General features: G+C 52.9%; 1 pseudogene; it reads left to right on the forward strand.

Moving 5' to 3' along the window:
• LOC127926000 (LIM domain only protein 7-like) overlaps positions 1-18,579 on the forward strand; it is a 93,006-nt pseudogene extending 74,427 nt beyond the window's left edge.
• The last annotated feature ends 808 nt before the right edge of the window (positions 18,580-19,387 follow it).

Raw genomic sequence — 19,387 nt, forward strand, 5'->3', positions numbered from 1 at the left:
GTCCTCTCGCCCTGTCCTCTCGTCCTGTCCTCTCGCCCTGTCCTCTCGCCCTGTCCTCTCGCCCTGTCCTCTCGCCCTGTCCTCTCTCCCCACGCCCTGTCCTCTCGCCCTGTCCTCTCGCCCTGTCCTCTCGCCCTGTCCTCTCGCCCTGTCCTCTCGCCCCCTGTCCTCGCCCCTGTCCTCTCGCCCTGTCCTCTCGCCCCCTGTCCTCGCCCTCGCCCTGTCCTCTCGCCCTGTCCTCTCGCCCTGTCCTCTCGCCCTGTCCTCTCGCCCTGTCCTCTCGCCCTGTCCTCTCGCCCTGTGTCCTGTCCTCTCGCTCTGTCCTCTCGCCCTGTGTCCTGTCCTCTCGCTCTGCCCTGTGTCCTGTCCTCTCGCTCTGCCCTCTCGCCCTGTCCCCTGTCCTCTCGCTCTGCCCTCTCGCCCTGTCCCCTGTCCTCTCGCTCTGCCCTCTCGCCCTGTCCTGGCTGCCTCCTCTGCTGCCTCTGCCTCCAGGTCTGGGGACTCCTATGGTTTCACCCAGCTATCTATAGCTGACAGGTCAGTCAGTACTAGAGACTCCTATGATTTCACCAAGCTAGGGGGCTTGGGAGTGCACCTTTGTGATGACAAACTGTAAATGAATCGTGTGATATTTGTATGACTAGTTGTGCTCAGTGTTTGTATGTGTGAGTACTGCAGGGTGTTGTCTTGTGTGTGAGTACTGTTGTCTTGTGTGTGAGTACTGCAGGGTGTTGTCTTGTGTGTGTGTGTGAGTACTGCAGGGTGTTGTCTTGTATAACCTGACAGACTTATGTGTGGGTACTGCAGAGTGTTGTCTTGTGTGTGAGTACTGCAGAGTGTTGTCTTGTGTGTGTGTGTGAGTACTGCAGAGTGTTGTCTTGTGTGTGAGTACTGCAGGGTGTGGTCTTGTGTGAGTACTGCAGGGTGTGGTCTTGTGTGTGTGAGTACTGCAGGGTGTTGTCTTGTGTGTGTGAGTACTGCAGGGTGTTGTCTTGTGTGTGTGTGAGTACTGCAGGGTGTTGTCTTGTGTGTGTGTGTGTGAGTACTGCAGGGTGTTGTCTTGTGTGTGTGTGTGTGTGAGTACTGCAGGGTGTTGTCTTGTGTGTGTGTGTGAGTACTGCAGGGTGTTGTCTTGTGTGTGTGTGTGTGAGTACTGCAGGGTGTTGTCTTGTGTGTGTGTGTGTGAGTACTGCAGGGTGTTGTCTTGTGTGTGTGTGTGTGAGTACTGCAGGGTGTTGTCTTGTGTGTGTGAGTACTGCAGGGTGTCGTGTGTGTGTGTGAGTACTGCAGGGTCTTGTGTGTGTGAGTACTGCAGGGTGTTGTGTGTGAGTACTGCAGGGTCTTGTCTTGTGTGTGTGTGTGTGAGTACTGCAGGGTGTTGTCTGTGTGTGTGTGTGTGTGTGTGAGTACTGCAGGGTGTTGTGTTGTGTGTGAGTACTGCAGGGTGTTGTCTTGTGTGTGTGTGTGAGTACTGCAGGGTGTGGTCTTGTGTGAGTACTGCAGGGTGTGGTCTTGTGTGAGTACTGCAGGGTGTGTCTTGTGTGAGTACTGCAGGGTGTGGTCTTGTGTGTGTGTGAGTACTGCAGGGTGTTGTCTTGTGTAACCTGACAGACTTGTGTGTGAGTACTGCAGGGTGTTGTCTTGTGTGTGTGTGTGAGTACTGCAGGGTGTTGTCTTGTGTGTGTGTGTGAGTACTGCAGGGTGTGGTCTTGTGTGTGTGTGTGTGAGTACTGCAGGGTGTTGTCTTGTGTGTGTGTGTGTGAGTACTGCAGGGTGTTGTCTTGTGTGTGTGTGTGTGAGTACTGCAGGGTGTTGTCTTGTGTGTGTGTGTGTGAGTACTGCAGGGTGTTGTCTTGTGTGTGTGTGAGTACTGCAGGGTGTTGTCTTGTGTGTGTGTGTGTGAGTACTGCAGGGTGTTGTCTTGTGTGTGTGTGTGAGTACTGCAGGGTGTGGGTGTGTGTGTGAGTACTGCAGGGTGTGTGTGTGTGTGTGAGTACTGCAGGGTGTGTGTGTGTGTGTGAGTACTGCAGGGTGTTGTGTGTGAGTACTGCAGGGTGTGGTCTTGTGTGTGTGTGTGTGTGTGAGTACTGCAGGGTGTGGTGTGTGTGTGTGAGTACTGCAGGGTGTTGTGTGTGAGTACTGCAGGGTGTTGTGTGTGAGTACTGCAGGGTGTTGTGTGTGAGTACTGCAGGGTGTTGTGTGTGAGTACTGCAGGGTGTGGTCTTGTGTGTGTGTGTGTGAGTACTGCAGGTGTGTGTGTGTGAGTACTGCAGGGTGGGTGTGTGTGTGTGAGTACTGCAGGGTGTTGTGTGTGAGTACTGCAGGGTGTTGTGTGTGAGTACTGCAGGGTGTTGTGTGTGAGTACTGCAGGGTGTTGTGTGTGAGTACTGCAGGGTCTTGTGTGTGAGTACTGCAGGGTCTTGTGTGTGAGTACTGCAGGGTCTTGTGTGTGAGTACTGCAGGGTCTTGTGTGTGAGTACTGCAGGGTCTTGTGTGTGAGTACTGCAGGGTCTTGTGTGTGAGTACTGCAGGGTCTTGTGTGTGTGAGTACTGCAGGGTCTTGTGTGTGAGTACTGCAGGGTCTTGTGTGTGAGTACTGCAGGGTCTTGTGTGTGAGTACTGCAGGGTCTTGTGTGTGAGTACTGCAGGGTCTTGTGTGTGAGTACTGCAGGGTCTTGTGTGTGAGTACTGCAGGGTCTTGTGTGTGAGTACTGCAGGGTCTTGTGTGTGAGTACTGCAGGGTCTTGTGTGTGAGTACTGCAGGGTCTTGTGTGTGAGTACTGCAGGGTCTTGTGTGTGAGTACTGCAGGGTCTTGTGTGTGAGTACTGCAGGGTCTTGTGTGTGAGTACTGCAGTGTGTTGTGTGTGAGTACTGCAGTGTGTTGTGTGTGAGTACTGCAGTGTGTTGTGTGTGAGTACTGCAGTGTGTGTGTGTGTGAGTACTGCAGTGTGTGTGTGTGTGTGTGAGTACTGCAGTGTGTGTGTGTGTGTGTGTGTGAGTACTGCAGTGTGTGTGTGTGTGTGTGTGTGTGTGAGTACTGCAGTGTGTGTGTGTACTGCAGTGTGTGTGTGTGTGTGTGAGTACTGCAGGGTGTTGTGTGTGAGTACTGCAGTGTGTGTGTGTGTGTGTGTGAGTACTGCAGGGTGTTGTGTGTGTACTGCAGTGGTGTGTGTGTGTGTGTACTGCAGGGTGTGTGTGTGTGTACTGCAGGGGTGTGTGTGTGTGTGTGTGTGTACTGCAGGGGTGTGTGTGTGTGTGTGTGTGTGTGTGTGTGTGTGTACTGCAGGGTGTGTGTGTGTGTGTGTGTGTGTGTACTGCAGGGTGTGTGTGGTGTGTGTGTGTGTGTGTGTGTGTGTGTGTACTGCAGGGTGTTGCCTTGTATAACCTGACTTGTGTTTGTTGATCAGGATGAAATCCAAGTCCTCCCCATCGTTGGAGGGTTTCCACAGACAGGAGGTGAAAGGTCAGACTCTGCTGTTGACTGTCCCTCTGTTTAATGAGTGGGTTCCCCATTCCAAACCCAGCCTTGATGTTGATTCACTTTACACCATGTTGGTCAAATCTAACCAGGCCTCATTTAGCTGAGGCCCAGGGAGACAGGGTGGGTAATGACTCTAACCAGGCCTCATTAAGCTGAGGCCCAGGGGGGGGTGACTCTAACCAGGCCTCATTAAGCTGAGGCCCAGGGGGGGTGTGACTCTAACCAGTCCTCTCATGTAGCTGAAGCCCAGGGGGGGGTAATGACTCTAACCAGTCCTCTCATTTAGCCCAGGGGAGGGGGTGTAATGACTCGAACCAGTCCTCTCATTTAGCCCAGGGGGGGGGGTGTAATGACTCGAACCAGTCCTCTCATTTAGCCCAGGGGGAGGGGGGGGTGTAATGACTCGAACCAGTCCTCTCATTTAACCCAGGGGAGGGGGAGGGGGGTGTAATGACTCTAACCAGTCCTCTCATTTAGCTGAGGCCCAGGGAGACAGGGTGGGTGGGTAATGACTCTAACCAGTCCTCTCATTTAGCTGAGGCCCAGGGAGACTGGGAGGGGGTGGGTAATGACACCTCACCTTTCTGTGTTGTGATAGAGGGGTTTGTTTTCACCTATCGGTCGTTGGAATAATATTGTTCACTCATTGGACAATGCTCAAGTGACTGTCCTTTTTTTATTGGTGTTTCTGTACGAACTATGATTGGTTATACTGTCGTGACTCTGCTTTCTGGTTGGTTATTAGGCGCTACCAGGGAGGTCGCTAGGAGGAAGCCTCCTCAGGGCATGTCGTTAGTAGAGGCTGAGAGGCAGCAGATCCTGGACGAGATGAGGAAGAGGACGGCTCTGCTGACCGACAACAGCTGGATACGACAACGCTCAACCTCTGACAACAAACAACCAACCAACCGGAGAGGGCCTCTGAGGAGGTAGGAGGGGGGGGTGGTCAACACATTAACCAGAGGTAGGAGGGGGTGGTCAACACATTAACCAGAGGTAGGAGGGGTGGTCAACACATTAACCAGAGGGGGGTCAACACATTAACCAGAGGGGGGTCAACACATTAACCAGAGGGGGGTCAACACATTAACCAGAGGAGGGGGGTCAACACATTAACCAGAGGAGGGGGGTCAACACATTAACCAGAGGGGGGTCAACACATTAACCAGAGGTAGGAGGGGGGGTCAACACATTAACCAGAGGTAGGAGGGGGAGTCAACACATTAACCAGAGGGGGGGGTCAACACATTAACCAGAGGTAGGAGGGGGAGTCAACACATTAACCAGAGGTAGGAGGGGGAGTCAACACATTAACCAGAGGGGGGGTCAACACATTAACCAGAGGTAGGAGGGGGGGTCAACACATTAACCAGAGGGGGGTCAACACATTAACCAGAGGTAGGAGGGGAGTCAACACATTAACCAGAGGGGGGTCAACACATTAACCAGAGGTAGGAGGGGGTCAACACATTAACCAGAGGTAGGAGGGGGTCAACACATTAACCAGAGGTAGGAGGGGGGTCAACACATTAACCAGAGGTAGGAGGGGGAGTCAACACATTAACCAGAGGGGGTCAACACATTAACCAGAGGAGGGGGTCAACACATTAACCAGAGGGGGGTCAACACATTAACCAGAGGTAGGAGGGGGGTCAACACATTAACCAGAGGTAGGAGGGGGAGTCAACACATTAACCAGAGGGGGGTCAACACATTAACCAGAGGTAGGAGGGGGAGTCAACACATTAACCAGAGGGGGGTCAACACATTAACCAGAGGTAGGAGGGGGGTCAACACATTAACCAGAGGTAGGAGGGGGTCAACACATTAACCAGAGGTAGGAGGGGGTCAACACATTAACCAGAGGTAGGAGGGGGAGTCAACACATTAACCAGAGGTAGGGGGGGTCAACACATTAACCAGAGGTAGGAGGGGGGTCAACACATTAACCAGAGGTAGGAGGGGGTCAACACATTAACCAGAGGTAGGAGGGGGTCAACACATTAACCAGAGGTAGGGGGGGGTCAACACATTAACCAGAGGTAGGAGGGGGGTCAACATTAACCAGATTAACCAGAGGTAGGAGGGGGTCAACACATTAACCAGAGGTAGGAGGGGGAGTCAACACATTAACCAGAGGGGGGGTCAACACATTAACCAGAGGTAGGAGGGGGTCAACACATTAACCAGAGGTAGGAGGGGGGTCAACACATTAACCAGAGGTAGGAGGGGGGTCAACACATTAACCAGAGGTAGGAGGGGGTCAACACATTAACCAGAGGTAGGAGGGGGGTCAACACATTAACCAGAGGTAGGAGGGGGGTCAACACATTAACCAGAGGTAGGAGGGGGGTCAACACATTAACCAGAGGTAGGAGGGGGGGTCAACACATTAGGAGGGGGGTCAACACATTAACCAGAGGTAGGAGGGGGGTCAACACATTAACCAGAGGTAGGAGGGGGGTCAACACATTAACCAGAGGTAGGGGGGGTCAACACATTAACCAGAGGTAGGAGGGGAGTCAACACATTAACCAGAGGGGGGGTCAACACATTAACCAGAGGTAGGAGGGGGGTCAACACATTAACCAGAGGTAGGAGGGGGGTCAACACATTAACCAGAGGTAGGAGGGGGGTCAACACATTAACCAGAGGTAGGAGGGGGGTCAACACATTAACCAGAGGTAGGAGGGGGGTCAACACATTAACCAGAGGTAGGAGGGGGGTCAACACATTAACCAGAGGTAGGAGGGGGGTCAACACATTAACCAGAGGTAGGAGGGGGGTCAACACATTAACCAGAGGTAGGAGGGGGTCAACACATTAACCGGAGGTAGGAGGGGGGTTGTCTACCCATTAACCAGCGAGGGCCTATGAGGAGGTAGGAGGGGGTTGTCAACACATTAACCAGCGAGGGCCTATGAGGAGGTAGGAAGGGGGGTTGTCTATCCATTAACCAGCGAGGGCCTCTGAGGAGGTAGGAGGGGGTTGTCAACACATTAACCAGCGAGGGCCTACCCATTGAGGAGGTAGGAGGGGGTTGTCTACCCATTAACCAGAGGAGGTAGGAGGGGTTGTCTACCCATTAACCGGAGGTAGGAGGGGGTTGTCTACCCATTAACCGGAGGTAGGAGGGGGTTGTCTACCCATTAACCGGAGGTAGGAGGGGGTTGTCTACCCATTAACCGGAGGTAGGAGGGGGTTGTCTACCCATTAACCGGAGGTAGGAGGGGGTTGTCTACCCATTAACCGGAGGTAGGAGGGGTTGTCTACCCATTAACCGGAGGTAGGAGGGGTTGTCTACCCATTAACCGGAGGTAGGAGGGGTTGTCTACCCATTAACCGGAGGTAGGAGGGGGTTGTCTACCCATTAACCGGAGGTAGGAGGGGTTGTCTACCCATTAACCGGAGGTAGGAGGGGGTTGTCTACCCATTAACCGGAGGTAGGAGGGGTTGTCTACCCATTAACCGGAGGTAGGAGGGGTTGTCTACCCATTAACCGGAGGTAGGAGGGGGTTGTCTACCCATTAACCGGAGGTAGGAGGGGGTTGTCTACCCATTAACCGGAGGTAGGAGGGGTTGTCTACCCATTAACCGGAGGTAGGAGGGGTTGTCTACCCATTAACCGGAGGTAGGAGGGGTTGTCTACCCATTAACCGGAGGTAGGAGGGGGTTGTCTACCCATTAACCGGAGGTAGGAGGGGGTTGTCTACCCATTAACCGGAGGTAGGAGGGGGTTGTCTACCCATTAACCGGAGGTAGGAGGGGGTTGTCTACCCATTAACCGGAGGTAGGAGGGGGTTGTCTACCCATTAACCGGAGGTAGGAGGGGGTTGTCTACCCATTAACCAGCGAGGGCCTATGAGGAGGGGGGAGGGGTGGGTCATTTGGACCGTTCCTCTCTCTACGTGACCTCTTATCTGACCTCTCCATCTGTCTTCTCGACAGGTACGACTCTCTGGACAACCTTCCCTCTTCCACCACCCTGCTCTCTAACCCCAACGCCCCCACCTCCTCCCTGGGTTTCTCCCATTAACCGGAGGTACCGCCCCCCTCCTCCCGGCACAGCATGGGTGTGGCCCTGGGGGTCACCCACGGGACCCAGAAGCACAGCCCTACCTGGCCCCGCCCCTTCAGCACATCTTCCCCCCCGCCCAACACCGGAGAGGAACCCGCCACCGGCGAATCACGACCCGTCTCACAGCAGCACCACCGGTAATGGACCAATCAGGACTTGTGTTGTATGTTTAAAATGTACAGTGCATTTTGAAAGCGTTCAGAGCCCTTGACTTTGTTACATTACAGCCTTGTTCAAAAATGGATGAAATCGTTTTTTTCCCCCTCATCAATCTACACACAATACCCCATAATGACATCACAAGACCCCATAATGACATCACAAGACCCCATAATGACATCACAAGACCCCATAATGACATCACAAGACCCCATAATGACATCACAAGACCCCATAATGACATCACAATACCCCATAATGACAAAAAAATTTTGAACGTTTATTAAAGATTACACATTTACCTAAGTATTCAGACCCTTTAATCAGGACATTGTTGAAGGCATCTTTGGCAGCGATTACAGCCTCAAGTCTTCTTGGGTATGACGAGAGAGCTGTCCCGAAGCCACTGCTGTGTTGTCTTGGCTGTGTGAACTTTAACTACAGTCAGAGGTCCTGAGCACTTCGCTCCGTTCATCTTTCCCTCGATCCAGACTGGTCTCCCTAGTCCCTGCCGTTGAAAAACATCCCCTCAGCATGATGCTGCCACCACCAATGCTTCACTGTAGGGACGGTGCCAGGTTTCTTTACGGACGTGATGCTACCACCACCAAGCTTCGCCGTAGGGACGGTGCCAGGTTTCCTACCGACGTGATGCTGCCACCACCACAGCTTCGCCGTAGGGACGGTGCCAGGTTTCCTACGGACGTGATGCTGCCTCCACCAAGCTTCGCCGTAGGGACGGTGCCAGGTTTCCTACGGACGTGATGCTACCACCACCACGCTTCGCCGTCACAGCAGCACCAGGGACGGTGCCAGGTTTCCTACCGACGTGATGCTGCCACCACCAAGCTTCACCGTAGGGACGGTGCCAGGTTTCCCTACGGACGTGATGCTGCCACCACCAATGCTTCACTGTAGGGACGGTGCCAGGTTTCCTACCCCGTGATGACTGCCACCAATGCATCACAATACGCCATAGGGACGGTGCCAGGTTTCCTACGGACGTGATGCTGCCACCACCAAGCTTAACGCCGTGGGGACGGTGCCAGGTTTCCTACGGACGTGATGCTGCCACCACCAAGCTTCGCCGTAGGGACTGTGCCATTTCCTACGGACGTGATGCTGCCACCATCAAGCATTGTTCGCATCTTTGGGACGGTGCCAGGTTTCCTCCAGACATGATGCTGCCACCACCAAGCTTCACTGTAGGGACGGTGCCAGGTTTCCTACGGACGTGATGCTGCCACCACCAATGCTTCACTGTAGGGACGGTGCCAGGTTTCCTACGGACGTGATGCTGCCACCACCAATGCTTCACTGTAGGGACGGTGCCAGGTTTCCTACGGACGTGATGCTACCACCACCAAGCTTCACTGTAGGGACGGTGCCAGGTTTCCTACGGACGTGATGCTGCCACCACCAATGCTTCACTGTAGGGACGGTGCCAGGTTTCCTACGGACGTGATGCTGCCACCACCAATGCTTCGCCGTAGGGACTGTGCCAGGTTTCCTACGGACGTGATGCTACCACCACCAATGCTTCACTGTAGGGACGGTGCCAGGTTTCCTACGGACGTGATGCTACCACCACCAAGCTTCACCGTAGGGACGGTGCCAGGTTTCCTACGGACGTGATGCTGCCACCACCAAGCTTCACTGTAGGGACGGTGCCAGGTTTCCTATGGACGTGATGCTGCCACCACCAAGCTTCGCCGTAGGGACGGTGCCAGGTTTCCTACGGACGTGATGCTGCCACCACCAATGCTTCACTGTAGGGACGGTGCCAGGTTTCCTACGGACGTGATGCTGCCACCACCAAGCTTCGCCGTAGGGACGGTGCCAGGTTTCCTACAGATGTGATGCTGCCACCACCAAGCTTCACTGTAGGGACGGTGCCAGGTTTCCTACAGATGTGATGCTGCCACCACCAAGCTTCACTGTAGGGACGGTGCCAGGTTTCCTACAGATGTGATGCTTGGCATTCAGGCCAAATAGTTCAATCTTGGTTTCATCAGACCAGAGAATCTTGTTTCTCATGGTCAGAGTCCTTTAGGTGCCTTTTGGCAAACTCCAAGCAGGCCTTTCACTGAGGAGTGGCTTCTGTCTGGCCATTCTACCATAGAGGCCTGATTGGTGGAGTGCTGCAGAGATGGGAGAACCTTCCAGAAGGACAACCATTTCCACAGAGGAACTCTGGAGCTCTGTCAGATTGACCATCTGGTTCTTGGTCACCTCCTGACCAAGGCCCTTCTCCCCGATTGCTCAATTTGGCCGGGCGCCCAGCTCTTGGAAGAGTCTTGGTGGTTCCAAACTTCTTCCATTTAAGAATGATGGAGGCCGCTGTGTTCTTGGGGACCTTCAATGCTGCAGAATTTGTGGGTACCCTTCCCCAGATCTGTGCCTCGACACAATCCTGTCCCGGAGCTCTACGGACAATTCCTTTGACCTCATGGCTTGATTTTTGCTCTGACCTTATAGACCGGTGTCTTTCCAAATCATGTCCAATCTATTTAATTTATCACAGGTGAACTTCCAATCAACTTGTAGACAGATCTTTAGGATGATCAATAGAAACAGGATGCACCTGAGATCAATTTCAAGTCTCATAGCAAATTGTCTGAATACTTCTGTAAATAAGGTGTTTCTGTGTTCGTAAAGTGTCTAAAAACTTGTGTTCCCTTTGTCACTATGGGGTCTTGTGATGTCACTATGGGGTCTTGTGATGTCACTATGGGGTCTTGTGATTAGATTGAGGAAGAAATCATGTTGGCAGGCTGTAATGTAACAGAATGTGGATGAAGTCGAGGGGGGTGTGAACACTTTCCAAATCCACCATCTTTGAGTTTCAGTGCTTTCGTCTCCTCATACAGTCTGATCCCTGAGAGGAGAATGAGAGCATTGGTAACGAGGATGAATGCATGATAAACAGTCTCTGGAACAGAACAGGCTTCATGCAAATACAATAAGTCATCATAATACAAGGGACTTTGTGAAAATAAAAAAAGCCAATTTCAGTTTTTATCTTCGTGGTGAACTTGAAACTCATCGTCCAGCCGTATACCAAGGCATTCAATGGGTGTTCCCCCAGACCTTGTGGATCAGTCTGATCCCCCTCTCATCTTACCCCAGACCTTGTGGATCAGTCAGTCGTCCCCCTCTCATCTTACCCCCAGACCTTGTGGATCAGTCTGATCCCCTCTCATCTTACCCCAGACCTTGTGGATCAGTCTGATCCCCCTCTCATCTTACCCCCAGACCTTGTGGATCAGTCTGATCCCCTCTCATCTTACCCCAGACCTTGTGGATCAGTCTGATCCCCTCTCATCTTACCCCTAGACCTTGTGGATCAGTCTGATCCCCTCTCATCTTACCCCTAGACCTTGTGGATCAGTCTGATCCCCCTCTCATCTTATCCCCAGACCTTGTGGATCAGTCTGGTCCCCCTCTCATCTTACCCCCAGACCTTGTGGATCAGTCTGATCCCCTCTCATCTTACCCCCAGACCTTGTGGATCAGTCTGGTCCCTCTGATCCCCCTCATCTTACCCCCAGACCTTGTGGATCAGTCTGATCCCCTCTCATCTTACCCCCAGACCTTGTGGATCAGTCTGATCCCCCTCATCTTACCCCCAGACCTTGTGGATCAGTCTGATATCCCCTCTCATCTTACCCCAGACCTTGTGGATCAGTCAGTCATCCCCTCTCATCTTACCCCAGACCTTGTGGATCAGTCTGATCCCCCTCTCATCTTACCCCCAGACCTTGTGGATCAGTCTGGTCCCTCTGATCCCCCCCTCATCTTACCCCCAGACCTTGTGGATCAGTCTGATCCCCTCTCATCTTACCCCAGACCTTGTGGATCAGTCTGATCCCCCTCTCATCTTACCCCCAGACCTTGTGGATCAGTCAGTCATCCCCCTCTCATCTTACCCCCAGACCTTGTGGATCAGTCAGTCATCCCCTCTCATCTTACCCCCAGACCTTGTGGATCAGTCTGATCCCCCTCTCATCTTACCCCCAGACCTTGTGGATCAGTCTGATCCCCCTCTCATCTTACCCCAGACCTTGTGGATCAGTCAGTCATCCCCTCTCATCTTACCCCCAGACCTTGTGGATCAGTCAGTCATCCCCCTCTCATCTTACCCCCAGACCTTGTGGATCAGTCTGATCCCCCTCTCATCTTAACCCCAGACCTTGTGGATCAGTCAGTCATCCCCTCTCATCTTACCCCCAGACCTTGTGGATCAGTCAGTCATCCCCTCTCATCTTACCCCAGACCTTGTGGATCAGTCAGTCATCCCCTCTCATCTTACCCCCAGACCTTGTGGATCAGTCAGTCATCCCCCTCATCTTACCCCCAGACCTTGTGGATCAGTCTGATCCCCTCTCATCTTACCCCAGACCTTGTGGATCAGTCAGTCATCCCCCTCTCATCTTACCCCAGACCTTGTGGATCAGTCAGTCATCCCCTCTCATCTTACCCCCAGACCTTGTGGATCAGTCTGATCCCCCTCTCATCTTACCCCCAGACCTTGTGGATCAGTCTGATCCCCTCTCATCTTACCCCCAGACCTTGTGGATCAGTCTGGTCCCCTCTCATCTTACCCCCAGACCTTGTGGATCAGTCAGTCATCCCCCCTCTCATCTTACCCCCAGACCTTGTGGATCAGTCTGATCCCCCTCTCATCTTACCCCCAGACCTTGTGGATCAGTCAGTCATCCCCTCTCATCTTACCCCCAGACCTTGTGGATCAGTCTGATCCCCTCTCATCTTACCCCAGACCTTGTGGATCAGTCTGATCCCCCTCTCATCTTACCCCCAGACCTTGTGGATCAGTCTGATCCCCCTCTCATCTTACCCCCAGACCTTGTGGATCAGTCTGATCCCCCTCTCATCTTACCCCCAGACCTTGTGGATCAGTCAGTCATCCCCTCTCATCTTACCCCAGACCTTGTGGATCAGTCAGTCATCCCCTCTCATCTTACCCCCAGACCTTGTGGATCAGTCAGTCATCCCCTCTCATCTTACCCCCAGACCTTGTGGATCAGTCAGTCATCCCCTCTCATCTTACCCCCAGACCTTGTGGATCGGTCTGATCCCTCTGATCCCCTCTCATCCCGTGTGTTCCCTCTCTCCCTCCAGAGTGCTGACTTCTCGTCAGGTGTGTTCAGTGTGTGTGTGTCCTATGGGCAGAGGGGCTGCCATGGTCATTGAGACCCTGAACCTCTGCTTCCATCTGGCCTGTTTTCAGGTGAGTCTGGTCTGGACCTCCATTCACCTGGTTGGAGGAGAGGTCCTCTACAAAACCTGTCAGCACACTCAATCACCCTTCACAGCATGAGCTAATGGGCTCTGTAGCTGACTGACTGACTGGCTTCACCTGGGCTCTGTAGCTGACTGACTGACTGGCTTCACCTGGGCTCTGTAGCTGACTGACTGACTGGCTTCACCTGGGCTCTGTAGCTGACTGACTGACTGGCTTCACCTGGGCTCTGTAGCTGACTGACTGACTGGCTTCACCTGGGCTCTGTAGCTGACTGACTGACTGGCTTCACCTGGGCTCTGTAGCTGACTGACTGACTGGCTTCACCTGGGCTCTGTAGCTGACTGACTGACTGGCTTCACCTGGGCTCTGTAGCTGACTGACTGACTGGCTTCACCTGGGCTCTGTAGCTGACTGACTGACTGGCTTCACCTGGGCTCTGTAGCTGACTGACTGACTGGCTTCACCTGGGCTCTGTAGCTGACTGACTGACTGGCTTCACCTGGGCTCTGTAGCTGACTGACTGACTGGCTTCACCTGGGCTCTGTAGCTGACTGACTGACTGGCTTCACCTGGGCTCTGTAGCTGACTGACTGGCTGACTTCACCTGGGCTCTGTAGCTGACTGACTGACTGGCTTCACCTGGGCTCTGTAGCTGACTGACTGACTGGCTTCACCTGGGCTCTGTAGCTGACTGACTGGCTGGCTTCACCTGGGCTCTGTAGCTGACTGACTGACTGGCTTCACCTGGGCTCTGTAGCTGACTGACTGGCTGACTTCACCTGGGCTCTGTAGCTGACTGACTGACTGGCTTCACCTGGGCTCTGTAGCTGACTGACTGGCTGGCTTCACCTGGGCTCTGTAGCTGGCTGACTGGCTGGCTTCACCTGGGCTCTGTAACTGGCTGACTGGCTGGCTTCACCTGGGCTCTGTAACTGGCTGACTGGCTGGCTTCACCTGGGCTCTGTAGCTGACTGACTGGCTGGCTTCACCTGGGCTCTGTAGCTGACTGACTGGCTGGCTTCACCTGGGCTCTGTAGCTGACTGACTGGCTGGCTTCACCTGGGCTCTGTAGCTGACTGGCTGGCTTCACCTGGGCTCTGTAGCTGACTGACTGGCTGGCTTCACCTGGGCTCTGTAGCTGACTGACTGGCTGGCTTCACCTGGGCTCTGTAGCTGACTGACTGGCTGGCTTCACCTGGGCTCTGTAGCTGACTGACTGGCTGGCTTCACCTGGGCTCTGTAGCTGACTGACTGGCTGGCTTCACCTGGGCTCTGTAGCTGACTGACTGGCTTCACCTGGGCTCTGTAGCTGACTGACTGGCTTCACCTGCTCACTGTCTGTTCTAACTGAATGGCGGGTTCTTGACGTCTGACAGGAATCCATGAGGTGTCACCTTTCTTTGGGGTTTTCCTTGGTTTCTCCCTGCCTCACCCTCTTAACTCTCTAGTAATGCTAACTCTCTCTCCTCCCACACGGTGGTAGGGCTGGTAATGCTAACTCTCTCTCTCTCCACATGATGGTAGGGCTGGTAATGCTAACTCTCTCTCTATCCACGGTGGTAGGGCTGGTAATGCTAACTCTCTCTCTCTCTCTCCACGGTGGTAGGGCTGATAATGCTAACTCTCTCTCTCCACATGGTGGTAGGGCTGGTAATGCCAACTCTCTCTCTCCGCGGTGGTAGGGCTGGTAATGCTAACTCGCTCCTCCTGCGGTGGTAGGGCTGGTAATGCTAACTCTCTCTCTCCACATGGTGGTAGGGCTGGTAATGCTAACTCTCTCTCCACGGTGGTAGGGCTGGTAATGCTAACTCTCTCTCTCTCCACGGTGGTAGGGCTGGTAATGCTAACTCTCTCTCTCCACGGTGGTAGGGCTGGTAATGCTAACTCTCTCTCCTCCCGCGGTGTTAATGCTTACTCGCTCTCTCCACATGGTGGTAGGGCTGGTAATGCTAACTCTCTCTCCTCCCGCGGTGTAATGCTAACTCTCTCCTCCCGCGGTGGTAGGGCTGGTAATGCTAACTCGCTCCTCCTGCGGTGGTAGGGCTGGTAATGCTAACTCTCTCTCTCCACATGGTGGTAGGGCTGGTAATGCTAACTCTCTCTCTCCACGGTGGTAGGGCTGATAATGCTAACTCTCTCTCTCCACATGGTGGTAGGGCTGGTAATGCTAACTCTCTCTCTCCACATGGTGGTAGGGCTGGTAATGCTAACTCTCTCTCTCCACATGGTGGTAGGGCTGGTAATGCTAACTCTCTCTCTCCACGGTGGTAGGGCTGGTAATGCTAACTCTCTCTCTCTCCACATGGTGGTAGGGCTGGTAATGCTAACTCTCTCTCTCTCCCCACGGTGGTAGGGCTGGTAATGCTAACTCTCTCTCTCCACATGGTGGTAGGGCTGGTAATGCTAACTCTCTCTCTCCACATGGTGGTAGGGCTGATAATGCTAACTCTCTCTCTCCACATGGTGGTAGGGCTGGTAATGCCAACTCTCTCTCCTCCCGCGGTGGTAGGGCTGGTAATGCTAACTCGCTCCTCCTGCGGTGGTAGGGCTGGTAATGCTAACTCTCTCTCTCCACATGGTGGTAGGGCTGGTAATGCTAACTCTCTCTCCACGGTGGTAGGGCTGGTAATGCTAACTCTCTCTCTCTCCACGGTGGTAGGGCTGGTAATGCTAACTCTCTCTCCTCCCGCGGTGTTAATGCTTACTCGCTCTCTCCACATGGTGGTCGGGCTGGTAATGCTAACTCTCTCTCCTCCCGCGGTGGTAATGCTAACTCTCTCTCCCGCGGTGGTAGGGCTGGTAATGCTAACTCTCTCTCCTCCCGCGGTGGTAATGCTAACTCTCTCTCCTCCCACGGTGGTAGGGCTGGTAATGCTAACTCGCTCCTCCCGCGGTGGTAATGCTAACTCTCTCTCCACATGGTGGTAGGGCTGGTAATGCTAACTCTCTCTCTCCACGGTGGTAGGGCTGGTAATGCTAACTCTCTCTCCTCCCGCGGTGTTAATGCTTACTCGCTCTCTCCACATGGTGGTAGGGCTGGTAATGCTAACTCTCTCTCCTCCCGCGGTGGTAATGCTAACTCTCGCTCCTCCCGCGGTGGTAGGGCTGGTAATGCTAACTCTCTCTCCTCCCGCGGTGGTAGGGCTGGTAATGCTAACTCGCTCCTCCCGCGGTGGTAGGGCTGGTAATGCTAACTCTCTCTCTCCACATGGTGGTAGGGCTGGTAATGCTAACTCTCTCTCCTCCCGTGGTGGTAATGCTAACTCTCGCTCCTCCCGCGGTGGTAGGGCTGGTAATGCTAACTCTCTCTCCTCCCGCAGTGGTAGGGCTGGTAATGCTAACTCGCTCCTCCCGCGGTGGTAGGGCTGGTAATGCTAACTCTCTCTCTCCACATGGTGGTAGGGCTGGTAATGCTAACTCTCTCTCCTCCCGCGGTGGTAATGCTAACTCGCTCCTCCCACGGTGGTAGGGCTGGTAATGCTAACTCTCTCTCTCCACATGGTGGTAGGGCTGGTAATGCTAACTCTCTCTCCTCCCGCGGTGGTAATGCTAACTCTCTCTCTCCCCGCGGTGGTAGGTCTGGTAATGCTAACTCTCTCTCCTCCCGCTGTGGTAGGGCTGGTAATGCTAACTCGCTCCTCCCGCGGTGGTAGGGCTGGTAATGCTAACTCTCTCTCTCCACATGGTGGTAGGGCTGGTAATGCTAACTCTCTCTCTCTCTCCACGGTGGTAGGGCTGGTAATGCTAACTCTCTCCTCCCGCGGTGGTAATGCTAACTCTCTCCTCCCGCGGTGGTAGGGCTGGTAATGCTAACCGGCTCCTCCCGCGGTGGTAATGCTAACTCTCTCTCTCCACATGGTGGTAGGGCTGGTAATGCTAACTCTCTCTCCTCCCGCGGTGGTAATGCTAACTCGCTCCTCCCGCGGTGGTAGGGCTGGTAATGCTAACTCGCTCCTCCCGCGGTGGTAGGGCTGATAATGCTAACTCTCTCTCCACATGGTGGTAGGGCTGATAATGCTCTCTCTCTCCACATGGTGGTAGGGCTGGTAATGCTAACTCTCTCTCTCCTCCCACGGTGGTAGGGCTGGTAATGCTAACTCTCTCTCTCCACATGGTGGTAGGGCTGGTAATGCTAACTCTCTCCACGGTGGTAGGGCTGGTAATGCTAACTCGCTCCTCCCGCAGTGGTAATGCTAACTCTCTCTCTCCACGGTGGTAGGGCTGGTAATGCTAACTCTCTCTCTCCACATGGTGGTAGGGCTGGTAATGCTAACTCTCTCTCTCTCCACGGTGGTAGGGCTGGTAATGCTAACTCTCTCCTCCCGCGGTGGTAATGCTAACTCTCTCCTCCTGCGGTGGTAGGGCTGGTAATGCTAACTCGCTCCTCCCGCGGTGGTAATGCTAACTCTCTCTCCACATGGTGGTAGGGCTGGTAATGCTAACTCTCTCTCCTCCCGCGGTGGTAATGCTAACTCTCTCTCTCCACATGGTGGTAGGGCTGGTAATGCTAACTCTCTCTCTCCACGGTGGTAGGGCTGGTAATGCTAACTCTCTCTCTCCACGGTGGTAGGGCTGGTAATGCTAACTCTCTCTCCATGGTGGTAGGGCTGGTAATGCTAACTCTCTCTCCACGGTGGTAGGGCTGGTAATGCTAACTCTCTCCTCCACGGTGGTAGGGCTGGTAATGCTAACTCTCTCTCCACGGTGGTAGGGCTGGTAATGCTAACTCTCTCTCTCCACGGTGGTAGGGCTGGTAATGCTAACTCTCTCCTCCACGGTGGTAGGGCTGGTAATGCTAACTCTCTCTCCATGGTGGTAGGGCTGGTAATGCTAACTCTCTCCTCCCGCGGTGGTAGGGCTGGTAATGCTAACTCTCTCTCCACGGTGGTAGGGCTGGTAATGCTAACTCTCTCTCTCCACGGTCGTAGGGCTGCTAATGCTAACTCTCCTCCACGGTGGTAGGGCTGGTAATGCTAACTCTCTCCTCCACGGTGGTAGGGCTGGTAATGCTAACCTCTCCTCCACGGTGGTAGGGCTGGTAATGCTAACTCTCTCCTCCTGCGGTGGTAGGGCTGGTAATCACTGGTTGAATGATGCTAATCAGTGTTTTAGTTGATTTTCCCGATTCAGTCCATCTTCTCCTCTCCCTCAGTGTGTGGACTGCAGGTGCCGATTGAGGAGGGTCAGAGGTCAGAGCCCAGATCAAAATCAGCAATGGGAAGCCTTACTGTGACCCCTGCTACATCCGACTCAAGTGTAAGTCATTTCTACAGAACCTAATGGAGTCCGATAAGAAGCCCCCCATGTACCCCCCATGTATTGAGAACATACCTGACATGAATGTCTATTTAGAGAAGGTGGGCCTGCCATTTTGGAAGTCCTGTACATGTACTCTGTAATTAGATGATGTGTCATTACTACATCAGATGTTTTTATTAGATCAGACATAATCAGATGTTCTCTTATCAACCTTTCAGCCCACCTTGCCACCTCCCTGTGACCAGAATGCATTGCAGCAGATTGAGGAAGAGACGACGACGACGACATCAACCTCGAACACGACGGTGGAGATCTTGACTATGACCTCGTGTTGACCACGTATTTAGAGCTGGTTGACCTTTCTTTTAGGGAACAATGTACCGATTTATACTATTGGCTTGTGACTCAAATGGCTTCCTGTTCCCTACATAGTGCACTACTACCCATAGGGCTCTGGTCAAAAGTAGTGCATTATGTAGGGAATAGGGGGCAGTTTGGGACATGTCTCAAAGATTCAGTTTTGGTGTTCTTCCTAGATAATTAACTACTATACATGTCCACATACCCTATGTCTCTGACTAAGATGCAGTTTTGTTGTTCTTCCTAGATAATTAACTACTGTACATGTCCACATACCTTATGTCTCTGACTAAGATGTAGTTTTGGCGTTCTTCCTAGTTAATTAACTACTCTACTTGTCCGTAGCTTTTAATATGCAATCGATGGCTATCCACAACAATAGCTGGACACGTGTAGTTAAGAGCTATAAGGGAGTTTTAAATCACAGTTGTACTTGGGATTTGTTTTTTTCTTGTTGATGAAGTAAATTGATAAATGAGGCTCTATTAAATGAATCTAATAAATGTGTTGTATTGGAGATACTTCTCTATTGTTTTTTCTTGTTGATGAAGTAAATGAGTTTTTTCTTAAATAGTTAGATTGTATTCTTTTGTTTGTTGAAATATGTTAAGATTTATTTTTGTATTTTTCATTTTTTGAGATGACTAAAATATTAGTAGCTCAAACGAGTGTTAGAAAAAGGACTTCTCACATGTTTATGGTCACGTCACTGAAACTCTGCGGTTGGAAGCAGGGAGGCTTGTTGTAATGACTCACTGATGTATAAAGGGGCCTCGTTTAAAA

Source organism: Oncorhynchus keta, unplaced genomic scaffold (genome assembly GCF_023373465.1).
Source record: "Oncorhynchus keta strain PuntledgeMale-10-30-2019 unplaced genomic scaffold, Oket_V2 Un_contig_6587_pilon_pilon, whole genome shotgun sequence".
Lineage (NCBI taxonomy): Eukaryota > Metazoa > Chordata > Actinopteri > Salmoniformes > Salmonidae > Oncorhynchus > Oncorhynchus keta.